This window comes from Triticum dicoccoides, chromosome 3B (genome assembly GCF_002162155.2).
Source record: "Triticum dicoccoides isolate Atlit2015 ecotype Zavitan chromosome 3B, WEW_v2.0, whole genome shotgun sequence".
In the NCBI taxonomy this organism is placed as follows: Eukaryota; Viridiplantae; Streptophyta; class Magnoliopsida; order Poales; family Poaceae; genus Triticum; species Triticum dicoccoides.
Genome location: NC_041385.1, coordinates 241574831 through 241597805, shown reverse-complemented (window position 1 = coordinate 241597805; position 22975 = coordinate 241574831).

Below are 22975 nucleotides of genomic sequence, written 5' to 3'. Positions count from 1 at the left end.
ATTTCTAGGTACCGTGTTAGTTGATTACTTCATTCAACCTCGTTAATCTTAATCTAGAATAGGGAACTCTCTCGTAAAATCAGAGAGAAGTTGTGAATTGTCCCTGTCTCCCTCCACACCTGACCTTGAGGAGATTAGGGTTTCTAGCCCTATCATCGGTGTCGTTAGCTATCTGTGTATTTTGTTCATTCAGCCTTGTTAATCTTAATCTAGAATACTGGAACTCTCACATAAAACTAGAGAAGTCATGAATCACCCCCTCTCCCTCCACACCCGACCTGAGGAGATTAGAGCCCCTTTATCGACGCCTTTAGTAATCTGCTCCGCCTTCCATGGCCACGTGGGCGTTTCAGGTGCGGCGGACCCCTCTCCCCCCACCACGACGGGAGAGATATTATCCTTGCTTTAGATAGTTTTAACGTCTTGGCCGGAGCGGCGGCATCCAGGAGTTAGAATAATGTATTTCCTGGCTTCGAAGGTGAGCTAGCAGCGATAGAGGATGGGTGAAAGTGTGTCCGCGGTGGATCTTCTTGGATCCGGTTGGTGCTGGTCTCCGATGGATCTTCTCATGGATCCGATCAACATTCATCTCCAGTGGATCTGTCTGCACTGGGTCCACCCTTGTTTTCATTGGTGTGTTTGCAAGTATGGCTCTTCCAATCAATGCTTCTCATCATCAAGGGCGGTTAATGCTCTTGTGCGTTGGTTCTTTGAGGTTCTAAGACAACGACTTCTCGATTGTCTAGTACAACAAAGATTGCACGCCTCCAATAAGGGAGGGGTGATGGCGGCAACGCCTTCAGATCATCCAACTGCATACAATCATCGCTAGGTGGTCCAAGGACCTAGTTGTAATTTTTGTTACCTCTGAGAATGTTTGTGCTACCATGGTTACACTTTTATGTATTTCATGCCATATCCCCACTCCGAAGGTGAGCCAGCGGCGAGAGAGGATGTGTGGAAGTGCGTCTGCAGTGGATCTTTTTGGATCCGGTCAGTGCTGGTCTCCGGTGGATCTTCACGAACCCGATCCGCATTCATCTCCAGTGGATCTGTCAGGATTCGGTCGACCCTGTGTTTTCATTGGTGTGTTTACAAGTATGGCTCTTCCAGTCTATGCTTCTCATCGTCAGGGGCGGTTTAATGTTCGTGTGCGTCGGTTTTTTGAGGTTTTAACACAACAACTCCTCAATTATCTACTACAATAAAGATTGCACGACTTCGATAAGGGAGGGGTGATGACGGGGTTGATGACGGCGGCGCCTACATATCATCCCACTGCATGAAGCCATTGCTAGGTGGTCCAAGGATCTAGTTATAATTTTTGTTACCTCTGAGAATCTTTGTACTACCATTGTTACACTTTAATGGAAAGTTTGGAGGATTTTTTCCGCAAAATGTTAAACTAGAATGAAAACTCACATATTGGAATTCAAAGCGAGGGCCCGGATAGTGTCAACTAAACTCGCCTTTAATTAGCCTCTAGCCCTCTACCATATGGATCATCCCAATGCCTCAACTTTTTTTCAACGGCTTGAACTCGAAAGAATAACCTAGCTAGCGCCTTCAATCTAGACGGGGTGGGGTCAAAGCGTTGTTTATTGCTGGCAGCTCCGGCTCGTTGATCCAACCCCCATGATCGTGAGGAGCACGAGGCCGCATAACGGGCGCTGCCTGCCAGTCTGCCACGCAGAAACGCTAAACAAAACTAGTTTTTCGGAGACGACCAGGGAGAGGGAGACGACGCGCAGGCGCAGGTGTGTGTGAGAGAGAGTGAGGCGAGCAATCTACGGGGAGGCGTACCGGAGGAGCGGCTGGTGGCTGGTCAGTAGTTGTATTAAAATGGCTCGTAGTGGACGCCCAGATTTTGGCGACTCGCCCGAGCAGAGACGGAGCCTGTCGTTGGTGCTTAAACCAAAGTTCAATCCAGGTACCAGGGTGAGACCAACACATAAACACACTACGTACGGGGGTGCATCTCTTTGTCAGCCCCATCTAAATTAGTCAGAGATAAATCCACGGCTCTCGTAAGTTTCTATTGTACTGCAACATCATAATTTGGCCCGTGGTAAGCCTAGCGTATCATGATCTTTTTTAAGAAAGCATAATATTTGTAGCTCTCGTAAGTTTCTATTGTAGCACTATATGTTCGGAAGGCTTATCTAGCCTTGTTAGAATGGAGAGAAGGATTTGATGGAATAGTTGTTGTATTTTTTGAGCCTCGTGGGCATATATATAGAAGTACATGGTCTATTTGGAGTACAAGACAAGCCGGAACATATCCTAGTCTATCTCGTATTTCCTAACTAAACGTAATACTCAACATCCCCCCGCAGTCACAACGGTAGCGACGCAGATGGTGAGACTGGAGAAGAATCCGAAGGCAAGCCGACGAACACTCCCCACAGTCGTAACGGTCGACGCATCGCGGAAGTCGTGGCTGGAGTAGAAACCGACGAGGTTGCTCAAGCAATGCGGTAGCCCTTTATGCCGTTTGTCGAGGTAGCCGAGAGCATGTGGTGGTGGAGGTAGCCGTGCGACGAATGCCGTGGTCGATGTCGAGTCGGGGTGGCCGGTGTCGAGGAAGTCGCCATGGAGCCGCGGACACAAGGAGGCGCCGAGTTAGTCATGGGCGCAGTGGTGTCGAAGTAGTGGTGCGCCGGGAGAGGAGATGTTGTTGACGACGCGTCGCGGTGGGTTTGCCAAGCCCGGGGACACATTGTAGACGAAGGCACGCACCGGTGTTGCCAGCATCGGGCATGCGTAGACGGACGAAGACGAAGTTGACGAAGCGCCGCACCAGACTTGCCAGGCCCGGGGACACGTCGTGGACGAAGGCACGCGACGGTGTTGCCAGCACCAGGCATGCAGAGACTAGGACCTGCACGAGCTGTACGCCAGGTCGAAGAAGTCGGAGGGCCAGCAGAGAAGAACTCGACGACGGTTGCGGCGTTCATCGGCGCGGGGCCAATGTCACCAACGGTGGTCGGAGTAGACGAAGTGGTCGGGGTAGATGACGGTGACACTGGCGACGGGCTGGTGCTTGGACGAAGACGAAGGGGTGGACGGGCGGCGGCGGCGGCTACGAAGGTAGCGGCGGCGGCGGCCAAAGAAGAGCGGCGGCGGCGGCCTGATGGCGGCGGCGGCTAGGTTAGGAGTGCGGCGGCGGTGCTCGAAGTAGGCAAAGAACCCTAACAGCGTGACGAAGACCAACGCGGACGGTGGTGTTCCCGCGCCAAGGGAGATGGCGCGGCGCATACCACGGGAGATCGACGCGCGGTGACGGCGGATTGGACCGCGGGCCGTGGCGCTACGGCCCAAAGGGGCGACGCAGCGGCGGCAGGCGGGTCGGTGCGACGGCGGGAAGACCTCGGGGCGGCGGCGGGGACCGCGGGCCGCGACGCTGCGGCTCGAAGGGGCGACGCAACGGCGGTTCGCGAGTCGGTGCAACCGCAGGGACGGCCTCGGGACGGCGGCGTGGACCGCGTGCCACGCTCGCTACGGCCCGACAGGGCGACGCAGCGGCGGCGCGAGGGTCGATGCAGCCAAGGGACGGCCTAGAGCGGACGCCCTCGGGGCGGCGGGGGACCGCAGGCCGCGGCACTACGGCCCGAAGGGGCGACGCAGCGGTGACGCAGGTCGGTGCAGCCGGGAGAAGAACCACGGGGCGACGCAGCGGCAGCCCGATGCTCGATCGGTGGAGAGGTGCGTTGAACTCGGGGACGATCTTCACGGGACCTGCGGAGGCGCGCGTAACCGACGGGCCAGGTCGGTCGCGCGGCGTAGATGAGGCGGATCGCGGCGGCGAGCGGGTGATCAAGCCGATCGCGCGCGAGGTCGGTGACACCGCTCGGTGGAGGCGTGGTGGCGGCAGAGTCCAAGATGAAGCCGGCGGCGGGCGGCTATGATTGGCCGCCGCATGGCGCGAGGCCGCCGGGTCGGGGTGATGCAGGAGTCCCGGTCGAAGCAGGGCGGTGACGGCCGGCGTAGATCGACGGGCGGGCCGTCGCGCGAAAGGCGGCGGTGAAGGGCCGCCGCATGACGCGAGGCCGCCGGGTCGGGGCGACCGACGGGCCGACGCGCGGACGACGCGCGAGGCCGCCGGGTCGGTGAAGAAGCCGGCCAATCGCGCCGGTGTTGGAATAGAGGCGCACGGGATCGACATCGACGGTGGGCGACGCAAACCGGATCACATAGACCGGAAAACCAAAAAGTAGGCGCCGATCAAGGCGACCGGCGAGAGAGAGAAAACCCGGATCAAAGGATCGGACTCTCTAGGGCAGCCGGCCAACACGGCCGGCAGACGAACCCTAGGTACGGGCGGCGCGGCCCCCGGCGGCGGCCATGGAGGCCGACCGCCCCGGGGGCGACGCGCGGGTGCGGAAGCGGCGGCGGCTAGGGTTTAGGATCGACTTGCGATAGATACCATGTTAGAATGGAGAGAAGGATTTGATGGAATAGTTGTTGTATTTCTTGAGCCTCGTGGGCATATATATAGGAGTACATGGTCTATTTGGAGTACAAGACAAGCCGGAACATATCCTAGTCTATCTCCTATTTCCTAACTAAACGTAATACTCAACAAGCCTGTTAGCTCATGAAGAAGAGATAGGAGGTATTGAAGGAATTCGGGTGTGTAGAGATGCACCATCTATATCACATTTGCTTTTTGCAGATAATTCACTGATCCTTATGAAAGCAAATGCCCACAATGCTAATACGTTGAAAAGAGTTCTAGAGGTTTATTGTGGGAGCAGTGGGCAGTGTGTAAGCACTCCAAAATCGAGCATTTTCTTCAGCCCAAATACAAGTGTGCTGGTTAGAGAAGAGGTGTGTACGACTCTGAATATTCTAACCGAGGCATTAACAGACAAATATCTTGGTCTACCCACTATGGTTGGAGTGGATAGAAGTGATTGTTTTCAACATCTTATTGACAGAATTTGTCAGAGAATAAAGGGTTGGAAAGAGAAGGTACTCTCTGGGGAAAGAGATCTTGTTGAAAGCAGTAGGCCAAGCAATCCCCTCATATGCTATGTCAGTTTTTAAATTACCCAAAAATATTTGCAAGGCAATTACAGATGAGCTGGCAGGCTTTTGGTGGGGTGATAGTGAGAAGAAGAAGAAGATGCATTGGTTTGCATGGTGAAAGTTATGCATCCCGAAGAATAAGGGTGGATTGGGGTTTAGGGACTTACACAGTTTTAATCTTGCTTTGTTAGCAAAACAGCGTTGGCGCCTACTCCAGAACCCTGAATCTTTGTGTGCATGAGTTCTAAGTGCAAAGTACTACCCTGATGGAAACATTCTCATGGCAGGACCAAAAAAGGGATCCTCATTTACTTGGCAAAGTATTATAGCGGGTATACAAACTTTTAAGAGAGGGTGCATCTGGCGTGTGGGTACGGGATCACAAATCAATATCTGGAATGATCCTTGGATACCCACAAGTGATAGTAGGAAAATCATAACTCCAAGGGGAGCAACTATGTTGAGTAAGGTGGAGGAATTAATTGATCCTTATACTGGACAATGGGATGAGCATTTGATCGAGAAGTGTTTTGGCAGGTTGATGTACACCGGATCCTACAAATTCCTCTTCGAGTGCAGCTGCTTGAAGACTTTGTAGCATGGCACTATGATCGATCTGGTAGTTTTAATGTACGATCGGCATATCATGTGCAATTTCAGCATCAGTTTGGCGGCAGGGAGAATCAATATATAGCACAAGGTAGCCGGCAAAACAACATCTGGAAACGTGTGTGGGGTTTGAGAATTCCTGGCAAAGTTAAACATTTTGTCTGGAAGGTGATCCGGGGAGTATTACCATGTTATGGTACTCTAGCAAACCGGCATATACGAGTCACGGGACAATGCCCAATATGCCAGATAGGATACGAAGATACACAACACTGTTTATTCACATGTAGAAGAGCTAAAGCTATATGGAGGGAGCTGGGAATTGAGAATGAAGTGCTGCAAGTTGTTGGGGAGGACCGTTCAGGTGCTTCCACTCTGGCTAATCTCATAGAGCGTCATGAATCAAAAAACACTCTTTCTGTGGCTGAGCTAAGTGCGGTGGCAAGCTGGTATATATGGTGGCAACGACGACAGACTGTTAAAGGTGACACTGTCCGAGAAGCGCACCAAACATCAATTACGATAAGAGTTCTAGCAACAAACTTTATTCGCTCTCTAACTCCGAACCAGCCGGTGGTACAGCGAGATCGTATGTGGCACAAGCCGGCGAGAGGAATCGTCAAAATCAATGTAGATGCATCTTTCAACGCTGAAAATATGACAGCAGGTACAGGAACAGTGGCACGAGAAGAACGTGGTAATTTCATAGCAGCTGCTTCATGATTCATACCGCACGTGGTGTCAGTAGATACGGCGGAGATGATCGCTATACAGAATGGTTTCTACCTGGCAGGCAAGATTGGATGCAATATCCTGCATATTGAGTCAGATAGCTCAAATGCAGTGGCGGCTCTCAGCTCAGAAAATCATCTTGGACAGGAGGCTGCTATTCTTCTAGAGAGCAGAAAGATGGGTTTGGATTATGCTAAGTATGAAGTTACTAAATGCCCTAGGGAAGCCAATTATGTAGCTGATTGTATAGCTAAAGCCGCTCTTGCTAGTAGATCTTCAGATTTTTGGGAAGGTGCCACCCCAGACTTTATTTCTCATCACATTTTAAACGATCTTGCTATTCTTTGAGAAATAAAGTTTGTACCCGTTCAAAAAAAAAGGGCATCTCCAAGACTCCAACGCCGACCGGCAAACCTCCCACATGTGTCCGCACCGTGCTGTCGACAACAAAAGTCATCCAAAGCGGTACGGACGCGATTTCTCCGCAAATCGGAGACAACTCATGGGGTGCTTTACGCGAGTCCGGACCAATTCCACGCCCGCTTCTCACACCCTTGGCCCACCAAAACCCCTACTCCCTCGCCCGCGCGTGTGCCCGTCCGGTTGCTCCCCGGGTTCATGCCGCTGTAGAGCGCGCCGCTCAACGTTTGAAGACGGCTCAGGGCGGACGCGACCTGTCACTGCCTCTGCCATAGATGTGGCACGCCGGCCGAGGGCGCTGCCCGCGACGCGTCTCTACCACACCCGTTCAATGTCGATGTCCGTCCGTATGCCGCCATTTGTAGCACCATACGTCAATACGTGGACTAAACGTATATGTAGGTGGGAATACTTTTGAGTTAGAAATACGAAACCAAGGTAGTTGAGTTTATTGTTTTTCAAAAGATTGATTTTCAGTCATCCGACTAGTTGATTGAAAAGACAGATGGCAACTCATATCCCTAGCTTTGATGGTTAGGTTCTGAACCAGCCCACCAGAGTTCTACATTTGTTTCGAAGTTGAACACATGAATTTCTTTTGCCAACTTTGATCCTTCCAAAAAAAAATTCAGTTCCAAAATGGTACCCAGGCGTGCAGTGTGCTCTACGCAGTACGCTCTGACCATACAACACAAAGTTCTATCCTACTATATCCTTTGTCTTTTTTGGGGGAGTTTGAAACCCTAACTAACTGCAGCAGGCCGAAGTAACCCATCCTTGGATTGCAAGTCCAAAAAAGTGCCATTTGGACGGAGAGAGACCGATCCATCTTCGATCTGCCGACGATAACTTCTCGGGCCCTGTCGGGTTAATTGCAATGAGGCCGGCATGTTTAGCGCAGCGGTCGGCTGTTGAAGACGACAACTGATTAATCAGAGTATAATTTTCGTCTAATCTGTAATCAACGAGGAACTAAAAAAATCGAAGCCACTGGTCCGAATTAGTTTAAGGGCACTATCACATCCGTTTCTCTTCTCCTTTTGTTCTTTCTGGCTATCGTTCTCGCTGTATTCTTCCCGCGAGATATAGCAGGTGTCGATGAATTAGAGCGGATTATGTGGAGCCTTATTGAATTGCAATGGTACGTATGGAGTCGTGGTTGTTGGAGGTCAGGGTTAGAATTTGGTCGGCAACCTACTACCGCTGTCTCCGGTCTCGGTCTTTCGCCTGTACTAATCAACAAGGCAACCGAAGAAATGGATCTACGTCTTCTCAAAAGCTAATCATCCAATTGATGGCCTGAAAAAGCTTGAAACAGTGCCTAGCAAAAAGGACTACTTTCTTAGGACGTGCGGCACTAGTGAGTGCCAGCACATACAGTTATCCGGAACAGCGTCGCGGAAAGCCTGAAGCCGTGGCTAGCAAAAAGAAAAGAAAAAAAAAAGTCCAGCACTAATTGCATGCAGATGCTAGGCCTCATTCAGTTTGGAGGATTTTCGTAGGAAAAACATAGGAATAAGGATTCTGAAAAAAAAATTCTATATATGCATTCGGTTTGCAGGAAATGCGTACATGAATTTTGTAGGAATACTACTCATTTCCTTTGTTTTTTGAAAGAAACTACACATTCACTCAAAGCTCATTTTGCGCGTAGGAACGAGGCAAGTCAATTCCTTAGGATGGCAAGTGTCATCCTATCAAATTCCTGTACTACTCCTAATTTCTACGTTTTGATTTCCTTCGAACCGAATGAGCCCTAATATAATCTATATGTACAACAATGACGTCGGGTGGTTGGAGAAACTACACCTGGCGTCCAGAAAGAGAAGAAATAAAGAGTATCTGTAATCATAGCTCATAATTTAGAAAAGTACTATATGGCATTCTAGAGGAGTATATTTGCTCCTCTTAAAACTTCTAAGAGCATCTCTAGCATACCCCGCAAAAATCCCAACCCGCATAAGTCTTTTGCAGTTCGCGGAAAAGGGTATATGCAGGCCGGCGCAGGCGAAGACAGACTCAGACCCCGTATAATCAACCTGTAGAAAAGAATATTCTCCGAATATACCGAACAGACCTAGAGCTAGCTCTTTTTTTTAGTCGTCCTCTTCCTCGCGTCAATCCGGTGGACAGGCAGACGAGGGAAAACGCGAGGCGAGCACGATGGGCGGAGGCCAGGGCGGCCGGGGCGAGCGCGGCGCGCGCAGAGGCCAGGGCTGGCGGGGCGGCGCGAGTGGCGGCCGGATCGAACGGCCGGCGCATCGAGCTAGCTAGCTCTTCGAATCGATTGAGCTGCTAGCTAGCTAGCTAGCTCCGTTCGAATGGATTGAGCTAGCTAGCTAGCTCCGTTCGAGAGCCGCGGAGGCACGGGCGAGCGCGGCGGCCAGGACAGAGGGCCGGCCGGCTATCGAACGGCCGGCGGGCGAGCGCGGTGGCCGGGGCGGACGGGCGCGGCGGCCGGGCGAGCTTCATGGCGTTGGCGGGAGTAAAGATTCCTCAACCACCAACGTTGACCGGTATGCAGGGCCTTGGCAAAGTTGCCCTCAAAACTTATAGATGAGGGTTTCGTGTTCGCGTTTACAGGGCCCCTTAATTTTTTTTAACGACCGGACGATTTTAAGGGGTTTGTTCGGGCTCGTTTTTTCGACTGAAACTGCAAAAAACGGTTATTTTACGGGTTTCACCACTTATATGGGGTCTGCTAGAGATGCTCTAACCAAACCCTTAAACTTAACTCTTTAAAAAAAAATAAACACAAATTTGATGCAAACTTCGTTAACTTAGTCTGTCAAACTCGATTCAACCACTAGCATAAACTATTTTACATAACATTAAAAGAAAGGTAAACTAAATATTACATAAAACCTAACAAACTAGTCATCACTATCGGTCTCGCATGTGCGCACGGGTTGATCCGGACGACCAGTTCCTCGTGGTTGTCCTCCACTGCTCGCTCACCACGGCGGAGACCAACTCGTGGAGTCTCCACCGCAAGAACGCCAAGGCGCTCCGGCTCGATATCAAGCTGTCAGAGCGCAAGGCAGTGGAGGATGTGGCGACCAAAGCCAAGGCTGCCTGACCGGCGAAGGAGCAGGCGCAGCTGGTCCGTCGGATGGCCGGCATCATCTCCTCCTCCGGTGTCTCCGATGGGTGTGACGACGACTCCGTCCCTCCAACTGTCGATGACTACGCAGAGAGGTACAGCCGCACCGACGACCACAAAAAGTCCAACACTAATTGCATGCAGATGCTAGGCCTCATTCGGTTTGGAGGATTTTCGTAGGAGAAACATAGGAATAAGGATTCTGAAGGAAAATTTTCTATATATGCATTCTGTTTGCAGGAAAGGAAATGCGTACATGAATTTTGTAGGAATACTACTCATTTCCTGTGTTTTTTTGGAGAAAACTACACATTCACTCAAAACTCATTTTACGTGTAGAAACGAGGCAAGTCAATTCCTTAGAATGGCAAGTGACATCCTATCAAATTCCTATACTACTCCTAATTCCTACGTTTTGATTTCCTCCAACCGAATGAGCCCTAATAAACTAATCTATATGTACAACAATGACGTCGGGTGGCTGGAGAAACTACACCTGGCGTCCAGGAAGAGAAGAAATAAAAGAGTATCTGTAATCATAGCTTATAATTTAGAGAAGTACCATATGGCGTTCTAGAGGAGTATATTTGTTCCTCTTAAAACTTCGAAGAGCATCTCTAGCAGACCCCGTAAAATCCCGACCCGCATAAGTCTTTTGTAGTTCGCGTGAAAGGGTATATGCAGGCCGGCGCGGGCGAGGACAGACTTAGACCCCGTATAATCAACCCGTAAAAAAGAATATTCTCTGAATATACTGAAGAGACCCAGAGCTAGCTCTTTTTTTAGTCGTCCTCTTTCTTGCGTCAATCCGGTGGACAGGCGGACGAGGGAAAACGCGAGGCGAGCGCGGCACGGACGGAGGCAAGGGCGGCCGGGGCGAGCGCGGCACGCGCCGAGGCCAGGGCGACGCGAGTGGCGGCCGGATCGAACGGCCGACGCATCGAGCTAGCTAGCTCTTCGAATGGATTGAGCTAGCTAGCTAGCTCCATTCGAGAGACGCGGAGGCACGGGCGAGCGCGGCGGCCAGGACGGAGGGCTGACCGGCTATCGAACAGCCAGCAGGCGAGCGCAGTGGCCGGGGCGGCCGGGCACGGTGGCCGGGGCGGACGGGCGCGGCGGCCGGGCGAGCTTCATGCCGTTGGCGGGAGTAAAGATTCCTCAACCGCCAACATTGAACGGTATGCAGGGTCCTGGCAAAGTTGCCCTCAAAGCTGTATAGATGAGGGTTCCCCGTTCGCGTTTACAGGGCCCCTTAAAAAATTTAAGGGTCGGACGATTTTAAGGGGTCTGTTCGGGCTCGTTTTTTCGACTGAAACTGCAAAAAACGGTTATTTTGCGGGTTTGGCCACTTATACAGGGTCTGCTAGAGATGCTCTAACCAAACCCTTAAACTTAACTTTTTAAAAAAATTAAACACAAATTTTGATGCAAACTTCGTCAACTTAGTCCGTCAAACTCGATTCAACCACTAGCATAAACTATTTTACATAACATTAAAAGAAAGGTAAACTAAATATTACATAAAACCTAACAAACTAGTCATCACTATCGGTCTCGCATGTGCGCACGGGTTGATCCGGACGACCAGCTCCTCGTGGTTGTCCTCCGCTGCTCGCTCACCATGACGGAGACCAACTCGTGGCGTCTCCACCGCAAGAACGCCAAGGCGCTCCAGCTCGATATCAAGCTGTCAGAGCGCAAGGCAGTGTAGGATGCGGCGACCAAAGCCAAGGCCGCCCGACCGGCGAAGGAGCAGGCGCACGTGGTCCGTCGGATGGCCGACATCATCTCCTTCTCCGATGTCTCCGATGGGTGTGACGACGACTCCATCCCTCCAGCTGTCGATGACTACACGGAGAGGTACAGCCGCACCGACGACCGCAAGAGGAAGGTTCCGGCAAGGAAATGGTGTTTTCCTCCTCTCTTCTTTGTATCAATTTACCAGTAGCTTTTTTTATCAATCTAATCATGTCTTGTCCTGTGCGTTGATGTACTGAGATATCTTTTGGTTGTATGAACTCTGTCAGTTTGCTAATATGGACTATGTCCATTTGTTGCTAAGTGTGTTAATCTACGTAGTTACTAGTATGTTGCTGTGTAGCATGATTTTGAAGGGCCAGATACGAGGCGGGTGGCTGTGGAGACAACTAAATGAGGGGTGACCGATCACTGTTTGCGAACAAATCCGCGAATGTTTGGGGGGTAGATTGGCTAGGTCCGACTTGTAGATGCTATAATACACGTACACGATGCTCCATGGTACGCTAGAAAACAGAAGGAAAAAAAAACAAGAGAAAAGACATCACACATTTTAGAGTTTCGTGTTTGTTTCTTTTCTTAGAACCCACCAGGGAGAGCGCCAGCTAAGCTAACTGACGCTCACGCGTGAAAGCTTATGGGCTGGCCCAGCTGCATTTTAGTCAAATGGCGACTAGTGAGCTAGCGACCATTGATCCTTGACCAGCCAACCATTGACTACAAAGAGTTGATTGTTGACTTTTCTGAAAAGGGGGAAAATCACAAAAACGAAAAAAGTTCAATTTTTGTGTGAAAGTGTTCAACAAATCTGGAAAAGGTTTATGAAACATGGGGAATCATTCATGAATGTGAGAAAATTTAATGAATTTGAAAAAAATGAAGACTTGGAAAATTCGTAATTTGAAGAAAGTTCGCAAAATGGAAAAGTTGATGAATTTGGAAAAAGTTCACAAAATATTTTGAAAAGCTTGTTATTTGGAAAAAGTTCACGGAATTTGAAAAAAAGTTTCCAACATTTGAAAAAAGTTATGAATTTGATAAAATAAAAACAAAAAAGGAGAAAAGCTGTGCAAAAATTGTCATGGAAAAACATGAGGGAAAACCACTCGAAAAAGCCCGATGGAACCTTTTAGAAAGTTCCTAAAACACGAAACCACTGATTAAGATACACTCGTTATAAAGGTCACTCTCATCTCCTCAGGTTGCCCATCATGTGTCGTAACATGAGAGTTTTTTAGATACATTTATCAAAATGTTTTATCTCTTAAACCGCACATCTAAATCCTGAACCGTTTTCACCATTGGATTCCTCGTGTCGAGATTTCTGAAACTAGATCCAATGTTGATAGGTTTTGACAAACTATTTTTTCCAGAAAAAACCGAACGAAAAACTGAACCGAGAACATGTTTTTTCCTTTCCGAAAGAGGCACGACTGTGCCTATCGCGAAATCAAATCTGTGTCTCTATGAGAAGTAAACCCGTGCCTCTCGCGGAAGGAAAAATAATCATGTTTTTTCCTTCGTTTCTTAGAGGCACGACTGCGTCTCTCGCAGAAGTAAATCTGTGCTACTGGTAGAAGCAATACCGTGCCTCTCGCGAAAGTAAAAGATAAACCAAGTGCTTTCCGTTTCCGAGAGGCATCCCGTATCCAAGATGCACAGCCGTGTTGGGGAACGTAGCAGAAAATAAAAATTTTCTACGCACCACCAAGATCAATCTATGGAGTCATCTAGCAACGAGAGAGAGGAGTGCATCTACATACCCTTGTAGATCGTGAGCGGAAGCGTTCAAGAGAACGGGGTTGATGGAGTCATACTCGTCGTGATCCAAATCACCGATTATCCTAGCGCTGAACGGATGGCACCTCCGTGTTCAACACACGTATGGTTGGGGAAGACGTCTCCTTCTTGATCTAGCAAGGGGGAGGGAGAGGTTGATGGAGATCCAGCAGCACGACGGCGTGGTGGTGGAAGTAGCGGCGATCTCGGCAGGGCTTCGCCAAGCTCAGCGAGAGGGAGAGGTGTTACGGAGGGAGAGGGAGGCGCCAGGAGCTGGGGTGCGCAGCCCTCCCTCCCCCCTCTTTATATAGGGGCCCGGGGGGCGCCGCCCCCCTAGAAATCCCATCTCAAGGGGGGGGGGGGCAGCCAGGGGGGGCTTGCCCCCCAAGCCAAGTGGGGCGCCCCCCACCCCTAGGGTTTCCAACCCTAGGCACAGGGGGAGGCACAAGGGGGCGCACTAGCCCACCAGGGGCTGGTTCCCTTCCCACTTCAGCCCATGGGGCCCTCCGGGATAGGTGGCCCCACCCAGTGGACCCCTGGGACCCTTCCGATGGTCCCGGTACAATACCGGTGACCACCGAAACTTTCCCGGTGGCCAAAACTGGACTTCCTATATACAAGTCTTCACCTCCGGACCATTCCGGAACTCCTCCTGACGTCCGGGATCTCATCCGGGACTCCAAACAACTTTCGGGTTACCGCATACTAATATCTCTACAACCCTAGCGTCACCGAACCTTAAGTGTGTAGACCCTACGGGTTCGGGAGACACGCAGACATGACCGAGACGACTCTCCGGCCAATAACCAACAGCGGGATCTGGATACCCATGTTAGCTCCCACATGTTCCACGATGATCTCATCGAATGAACCACGATGTCGAGGATTCAAGTAATCCCGTATACAATTCCCTTTGTCAATCGGTGCGCTACTTGCTCGAGATTCGATCGTCGGTATCCCAATACCTCGATCAATCTCGTTACAGGCAAGTCACTTTACTCGTACCGTAATGCATGATTCCATGACCAACCACTTGGTCACTTTGAGCTCATTATGATGATGCATTACCGAGTGGGCCCAGAGATACCTCTTCATCATACAGAGTGACAAATCCCAGTCTCGATTCGTGTCAACCCAACAGACACTTTCGGAGATACCTGTAGTATACCTTTATAGCCACCCAGTTACGTTGTGACGTTTGGTACACCCAAAGCACTCTTACGGTATCCGGGAGTTGCACAATCTCATGGTCTAAGGAAATGATACTTGACATTAGAAAAGCTCTAGCAAACGAACTACACGATCTTGTGCTATGCTTAGGATTGGGTCTCGTCCATCACATTATTCTCCCAATGATGTGATCTCGTTATCAATGACATCCAATGTCCATGGTCAGGAAACCGTAACCATCCATTGATAAACAAGCTAGCCAACTAGAGGCTCACTAGGGACATGTTGTGGTCTATGTATTCACACATGTATTACGATTTCCGAATAACACAATTATAGCATGAATAATAGACAATTATCATGAACAAGGAAATATAATAATAACCATTTTATTATTGCCTCTAGGGCATATTTCCAACAGTCTCCCACTCGCACTAGAGTCAATAATCTAGTTACATTGTGATGAATCGAACACCCACAGAGTTCTGGTGTTGATCATGTTTTGCTCGCGGAAGAGGTTTAGTCAACGGATCTGCGACATTCAGATCTGTGTGCACTTTACAAATATCTATGTCTCCATCTTGAACATTTTCACGAATGGAGTTGAAGCGACGCTTGATGTGCCTAGTCTTCTTGTGAAACCTGGGCTCCTTGGCAAGGGCAATGGCTCCAGTGTTGTCACAGAAGAGAGTCATCAGCCCCGACGCATTGGGAATACTCTTAGGTCGGTAATGAACTCCTTCATCCAGCTTGCTTCATGTGCTGCCTCCGAGGCTGCCATGTACTCCGCTTCACATGTAGATCCCGCCACGACGCTTTGCTTGCAACTGCACCAGCTTACTGCCCCACCATTCAAAATATACACGTATCCGGTTTGTGACTTAGAGTCATCCAGATCTGTGTCAAAGCTAGCATCGACGTAACCCTTTACGATGAGCTCTTCATCACCTCCATATACGAGAAACATATCCTTAGTCCTTTTCAGGTACTTCAGGATATTCTTGACCGCTGTCCAGTGTTCCATGCCAGGATTACTTTGGTACCTTCCTACCAAACTTACGGCAAGGTTTACATCAGGTCTGGTACACAGCATGACATACATGATAGACCCTATGGCCGAGGCATAGGGGACGACACTCATTTTTTCTCTATCTTCTGCCATGGTCGGACATTGAGCCGAGCTCAATTTCACACCTTGCAACATAGGCAAGAATCCCTTCTTGGACTGATCCATATTGAACTTCTTCAATATCTTATCAAGGTATGTGCTTTGTGAAAGACCTATGAGGCGTCTCGATCTATCTCTATAGATCTTGATGCCTAATATGTAAGCAGCTTCTCCAAGGTCCTTCATTGAAAAACACTTATTCAAGTAGGCCTTAATGCTGTCCAAAAGTTCTATATCATTTCCCATCAAAAGTATGTCATCCACATATAATATGAGAAATGCTACAGAGCTCCCACTCACTTTCTTGTAAACGCAGGCTTCTCCATAAGTCTGCATAAACCCAAACGCTTTGATCATTTCATTAAAGCAAATGTTCCAACTCCGAGATGCTTGCACCAGCCCATAGATGGAGCACTGGAGCTTGCATACCTTGTTAGCATTCTTAGGATCGACAAAACCTTCCGGATACATCATATACAATTCTTCCTTAAGAAAGCCGTTAAGAAATGCTGTTTTGACGTCCATTTTCCATATCTCATAATCATAGTATGCGGCAATTGCTAACATGATTCGGACGGACTTAAGCTTCGCTACAGGTGAGAAGGTATCATCATAGTCAACCCCTTGAACTTGTCGATAACCCTTAGCGACAAGTCGAGCTTTATAGATGGTAACATTACCATCCGCGTCCGTCTTCTTCTTAAAGATCCATTTATTTTCTATCGCTCGTCGATCCTCGGGCAAGTCTGTCAAAGTCCATACTTTGTTTTCATACATGGATCCTATCTCGGATTGCATGGCTTCAAGCCATCTGTTGGAATCTGGGCCCGCCATCACTTCTTCATAGTTCAAAGGTTCACCGTTGTCTAACAACATGATTTCAAGGACAGGGTTGCCATACCATTCTGGTGTGGAACGTGTCCTTGTGGACCTTCGAAGTTCAGTAGCAACTTGATCCGAAGGACCTTGATCATCATCATTAACTTCCTCTCTAGTCGGTGCAGGCACCACAGGAACATCTTCCTGAGCTGCGCTACTTTCCGGTTCAAGAGGTAGTACTTCATCAAGTTCTACTTTCCTCCCACTTACTTCTCTCGAGAGAAACTCTTTCTCCAGAAAGGACCCGTTCTTGGCAACAAAGATCTTGCCTTCGGATCTGAGGTAGAAGGTATACCCAATGGTTTCCTTGGGGTATCCTATGAAGACGCATTTTTCCGACTTGGGTTCGAGCTTTTCAGGTTGAAGTTTCTTGACATAAGCATCGCATACCCAAACTTTTAGAAACGACAGCTTAGGTTTCTTCCCAAACCATAATTCATACGGTGTCGTCTCAACGGATTTAGACAGTGCCCTATTTAAAGTGAATGTAGCTGTCTCTAGAGCGTATCCCCAAAAAGATAGCGGTAAACCGGTGAGTGACATCATAGATCGCACCATATCCAATAGAGTGCGATTACGACGTTCGGACACACCATTACACTGAGGTGTTCCAGGCGGCGTGAGTTGTGAAACAATTCCACATTTCCTTAAGTGCGTACCAAATTCGTGACTTAAATATTCTCCCCCACGATCTAGTCGTAAGAACTTTATCTTTCGGTCACGTTAATTCTCTACCTCATTCTATAATTCCTTGAACTTTTCAAAGGTCTCAGACTTGTGTTTCATCAAGTAGACATACCCATATCTACTCAAGCCGTCAGTGAGAGTGAGAACAGAATGATAGCCTCCGCGAGCCTCAACGCTCATTGGACCGCACACATCAGTATGTATGATTTCCAATAAGTTGGTTGCTCGCTCCATTGTTCTGGAGAACAGAGTCTTGGTCATTTTGCCCTTGAGGCATGGTTCGCATGTGTCAAATGATTCGTAATCAAGAGACTCCAAAAGTCCATCAACATGGAGCTTCTTCATGCGTTTGACACCAATGTGACCAAGGCGGCAGTGCCACAAGTATGTGGGACTATCGTTATCAACCTTACATCTTTTGGTATTCACACTATGAATATGTGTAACATCACGTTCGAGATTCATTAAGAATAAACCATTGACCAGTGGGGCATGACCATAAAACATATCTCTCATATAAATAGAACAACCATTATTCTCGGATTTAAATGAGTAGCCATCTCGTATTAAACGAGATCCAGATACAATGTTCTGTTGGGGAACATAGTAATTTCAAAAAATTTCCTACGCACACGCAAGATCATGGTGATGGCATAGCAACGAGAGGGGAGAGTGTATGTCCACGTACCCTCGTAGACCGTAAGCGGAAGCGTTATCACAACGCGGTTGATGTAGTCGTACGTCTTCACGATCCGACCGATCCAAGCACCGAACGTACGGAGCCTCCGAGTTCAGCACACGTTCAGCTCGATGACGATCTCCGGTCTCCGATCCAGGCGAGCTCCGGAGATGAGTTCCGTCAGCACGATGGCGTGGTGACGATGATGATGTTCTACCGGCGCAGGGCTTCGCCTAAACTCCGCGACGATATGACCGAGGTGGAATATGGTGGAAGGGGGCACCGCACAGGGCTAAGGAACGATCCGTAGATCAACTTGTGTGTCTATGGGGTGCCCCCCGCCCCCGTATATAAAGGAGGGAGGGAGGAGGGGGCCGGCCTAAGGGGAGGCGCGCCCTAGGAGGGGGAAACCTACTCCAAGTAGGTTTCCCCCCTCCTTTTCCTAATCCAAGAAGGAGGGGGAAGGAAGGAGTAGGAGAGGGGGAAGGCAAGGGGGGCGCCGCCCCCCCTTCCTTGTCCTATTCGGACTCAAGGGGAGGGGGCGCGCCACTTGCCCTGGCCGGCCCCTCTCTTTCTCCAATAGGGCTCATCAAGGCCCATTACTTCCCGGGGGGTTCCGGTAACCCTCCGGTACTCCGGTTTTCTCCGAAAACTCCCGGAACCTTTCCGGTGTCCGAATATAGTCGTCCAATATATCAATCTTTATGTCTCGACCATTTAGAGACTCCTCGTCATGTCCGTGATCACATCCGGGACTCCGAACAAACTTCGGTACATCAAAACTTATAAACTCATAATAAAATTGTCATCAAAACGTTAAGCGTGCGGACCCTACGGGTTCGAGAACTATGTAGACATGACCTAAAACCATCCTCGGTCAATAACCAATAGCGGGACCTGGATGCCCATATTGGTTCCTACATATTCTACGAAGATCTTTATCGGTCAAACCGCATAACAACATACTTTGTTCCCTTTGTCATCGGTATGTTACTTGCCCGAGATTTGATCATCGGTATCCAATACCTAGTTCAATCTCGTTACCGGCAAGTCTCTTTACTCGTTCCGTAATACATCATCTCACAACTAACTCATTAGTTACATGCTTGCAAGGCTTAGGTGATGAGTATTACCGAGAGGGCCCAGAGATACCTCTCCGACAATCGGAGTGACAAATCCTAATCTCGAATTATGCCAACCCAACATGTACCTTCGGAAACACCTGTAGAGCACCTTTATAATCACCCAGTTACGTTGTGACGTTTGGTAGCACACAAAGTGTTCTTCCGATAAACGGGAGTTGCACAATCTCATAGTTGTAGGAACTTTGTATAAGTCATGAAGAAAGCAATAGCAGTATACTAAACGATCAAGTGCTAGGCTAACGGAATGGGTCATGTCAATCACATCATTCTTCTAATGATGTGATCCCACTAATCAAATGACAACACATGTCTATGGTTAGGAAACATAACCATCTTTGATTAATGAGCTAGTCAAGTAGAGGCATACTAGTGACTATAGTTTTGTCTATGTATTCACACATGTATCATGTTTCCGGTTAATACTATTCTAGCATGAATAATAAACATTTATCATGATATGAGGAAATAAATAATAACTTTATTATTGCCTCTAGGGCATATTTCCTTCAGTCTCCCACTTGCACTAGAGTCAATAATCTAGATTACATAGTAATGATTCTAACACCCATGGAGTCTTGGTGCTGATCATGTTTTGCTCGTGAGAGAGGCTTAGTCAACGGGTTTGCAACATTCAGATCCGTATGTATCTTGCAAATCTCTATGTCTCCCACTTGGACTTGGTCCTGAATGGAATTGAAGCGTCTCTTGATGTGCTTGGTCCTTTTGTGAAATCTGGATTCCTTTGCCAAAGCAATTGCACCAGTATTGTCACAGAAGATTTCATTGGTCCCGATGCACTAGGTATGACACCTAGATCGGAAATGAACTCCTTCATCCAGACTCCTTCATTTGCTGCTTCAGAAGCAGCTATGTACTCCGCTTCACATGTAGATCCCGCCACGACGCTTTGTTTAGAACTGCACCAACTTACAGCTCCACCATTTAATATAAACACGTATCTGGTTTGCGATTTAGAATCGTCCGGATCAGTGTCAAAGCTTGCATCGACGTAACCATTTACGACTAGCTCTTTGTCACCTCCATATACGAGAAACATATCCTTAGTCCTTTTCAGGTATTTCAGGATGTTCTTGACCGCTGTCCAGTGATCCACTCCTGGATTACTTTGGTACCTTCCTGCCAAGCTTATTGCTAAGCATACGTCAGGTCTGGTACACAGCATTGCATACATGATAGAGCCTATGGCTGAAGCATAGGGAACAATTTTCATTTTCTCTCTATCTTCTGCTGTGGTCGGGCATTGAGTTTGACTCAATTTCACACCTTGTAGCACAGGCAAGAATCCTTTCTTTGCCTGATCCATTTTGAACTTTTTCAAAATTTTATCAAGGTATGTGCTTTGTGAAAGTCCTATTAAGCGTCTTGATCTATCTCTATAGATTTTGATGCCCAATATGTAAGCAGCTTCACCGAGGTCTTTCATTGAAAAACTTTTATTCAAGTATCCCTTTATGCTATCCAGAAATTCTATATCATTTCCAATTAATAATATGTCATCAACATATAAAACTAGAAATGCTACAGAGCTCCCACTCACTTTCTTGTAAATACAGGCTTCTCCAAAAGTCTGTATAAAACCATATGCTTTGATCACACTATCAAAACGTTTATTCCAACTCCGAGATGCTTGCACCAGTCCATAAATGGAACGCTGGAGCTTGCACACTTTGTCAGCACCTTTTGGATCAACAAAACCTTCCGGCTGCATCATATACAACTCTTCTTCTAGAAATCCATTCAAGAATGCAGTCTTGACATCCATTTGCCAAATTTCATAATCATGAAATGCAGCAATAGCCAACATGATTCGGACAGACTTAAGCATCGCTACGGGTGAGAAAATCTCATCGTAGTCAACCCCTTGAACTTGTCAAAAACCTTTCGCAACAAGTCGAGCTTTATAGACAGTAACATTACCATCAGCGTTAGTCTTATTCTTAAAGATCCATTTATTCTCAATGGCTTGCCGATCATCGGGCAAGTCAACCAAAGTCCATACTTTGTTTTCATACATGGATCCCATCTCAGATTTCATGGCCTCTAGCCATTTTGCGGAATCTGGACTCATCATCGCTTCCTCATAGTTCGTAGGTTCATCATGGTCAAGTAACATGACTTCCAGAATAGGATTACCTTACCACTCTGGTGCGGATCTTACTCTGGTAGACCTACGAGGTTCAGCAGAAACTTGATCTGAAGTTTCATGATCAATATCATTAGCTTCCTCACTAATTGGTGTAGTTGTCACGGGAACCGGTTCTCGTGATGAACTACCTTCCAATAAGGGAGTAGGTACAGTTATCTCATCAAGTTCTACTTTCCTCCCACTCACTTCTTTCGAGAGAAACTCTTTCTCTAGAAAGGATCCATTCTTAGCAACGAATGTCTTGCCTTCGGATCTGTGATAGAAGGTGTACCCAACAGTCTCTTTTGGGTATCCTATGAAGACACATTTCTTTGATTTGGGTTCGAGCTTATCTGGTTGAAGTTTCTTCACATAAGCATCGCAGCCCCAAACTTTAAGAAACGACAACTTTGGTTTCTTTTCAAACCACAGTTCATAAGGCGTCGTCTCAACGGATTTTGATGGTGCCCTATTTAACGTGAATGCGGCCGTCTCTAAAGCATAACCCCAAAACGATAGCGATAAATCGGTAAGAGACATCATAGATCGCACCATATCAAGTAAAGTACGATTACGACGTTCGGACACACCATTTCGTTGCGGTGTTCCAGGTGGCGTGAGTTGCGAAACTATTCCGTATTGTTTCAAATGTAAACCAAACTCGTAACTCAAATATTCTCCTCCACGATCAGATCGTAGAAACTTTATTTTCTTGTTATGATGATTTTCTACTTCACTCTGAAATTCTTTGAACTTTTCAAATGTTTCAGACTTGTGCTTCATTAAGTAGATATACCCATATCTGCTCAAATCATCTGTGAAGGTGAGAAAATAACGATATCCGCCACGAGCCTCAACATTCATCGGACCACATACATCTGTATGTATGATTTCCAACAAATCTGTTGCTCTCTCCATTGTTCCGGAGAACGGTGTTTTAGTCATCTTGCCCATGAGGCACGGTTCGCAAGTACCAAGTGATTCATAATCGAGTGATTCCAGAAGTCCATCAGTATGGAGTTTCTTCATGCGTTTTACACCGATATGACCTAAACGGCAGTGCCACAAATAAGTTGCACTATCATTATCAACTCTGCATCTTTTGGCTTCAACATTATGAATATGTGTATCACTACTATCGAGATTCAATAAAAATAGACCACTCTTCAAGGGTGCATGACCATAAAAGATATTACTCATATAAATGGAACAACCATTATTCTCTGATTTAAATAAATAACCGTCTCGCATCAAACAAGATCCAGATATAATGTTCATGCTCAACGCTGTCACCAAATAACAATTATTCAGGTCTAAAACTAATCCCGAAGGTAGATGTAGAGGTAGCGTGCCGACCGCGATCACATCGACTTTGGAACCGTTTCCCACGCGCATCGTCACCTCATCCTTGGCCAGTGCTCGCTTATTCTGTAGTCCTTGTTTCGAGTTGCAAATATTAGCAACAGAACCAGTATCAAATACCCAGGTGCTACGACGAGCTCTAGTTAGGTACACATCAATAACATGTATATCACATATACCTTTGTTCACTTTGCCATCCTTCTTATCCGCCAAATACTTGGGGCAGTTCCGCTTCCAGTGTCCAGTCTGCTTGCAGTAGAAGCACTTAGTTTCAGGCTTAGAACAGACTTGGGTTTCTTCTCTTGAG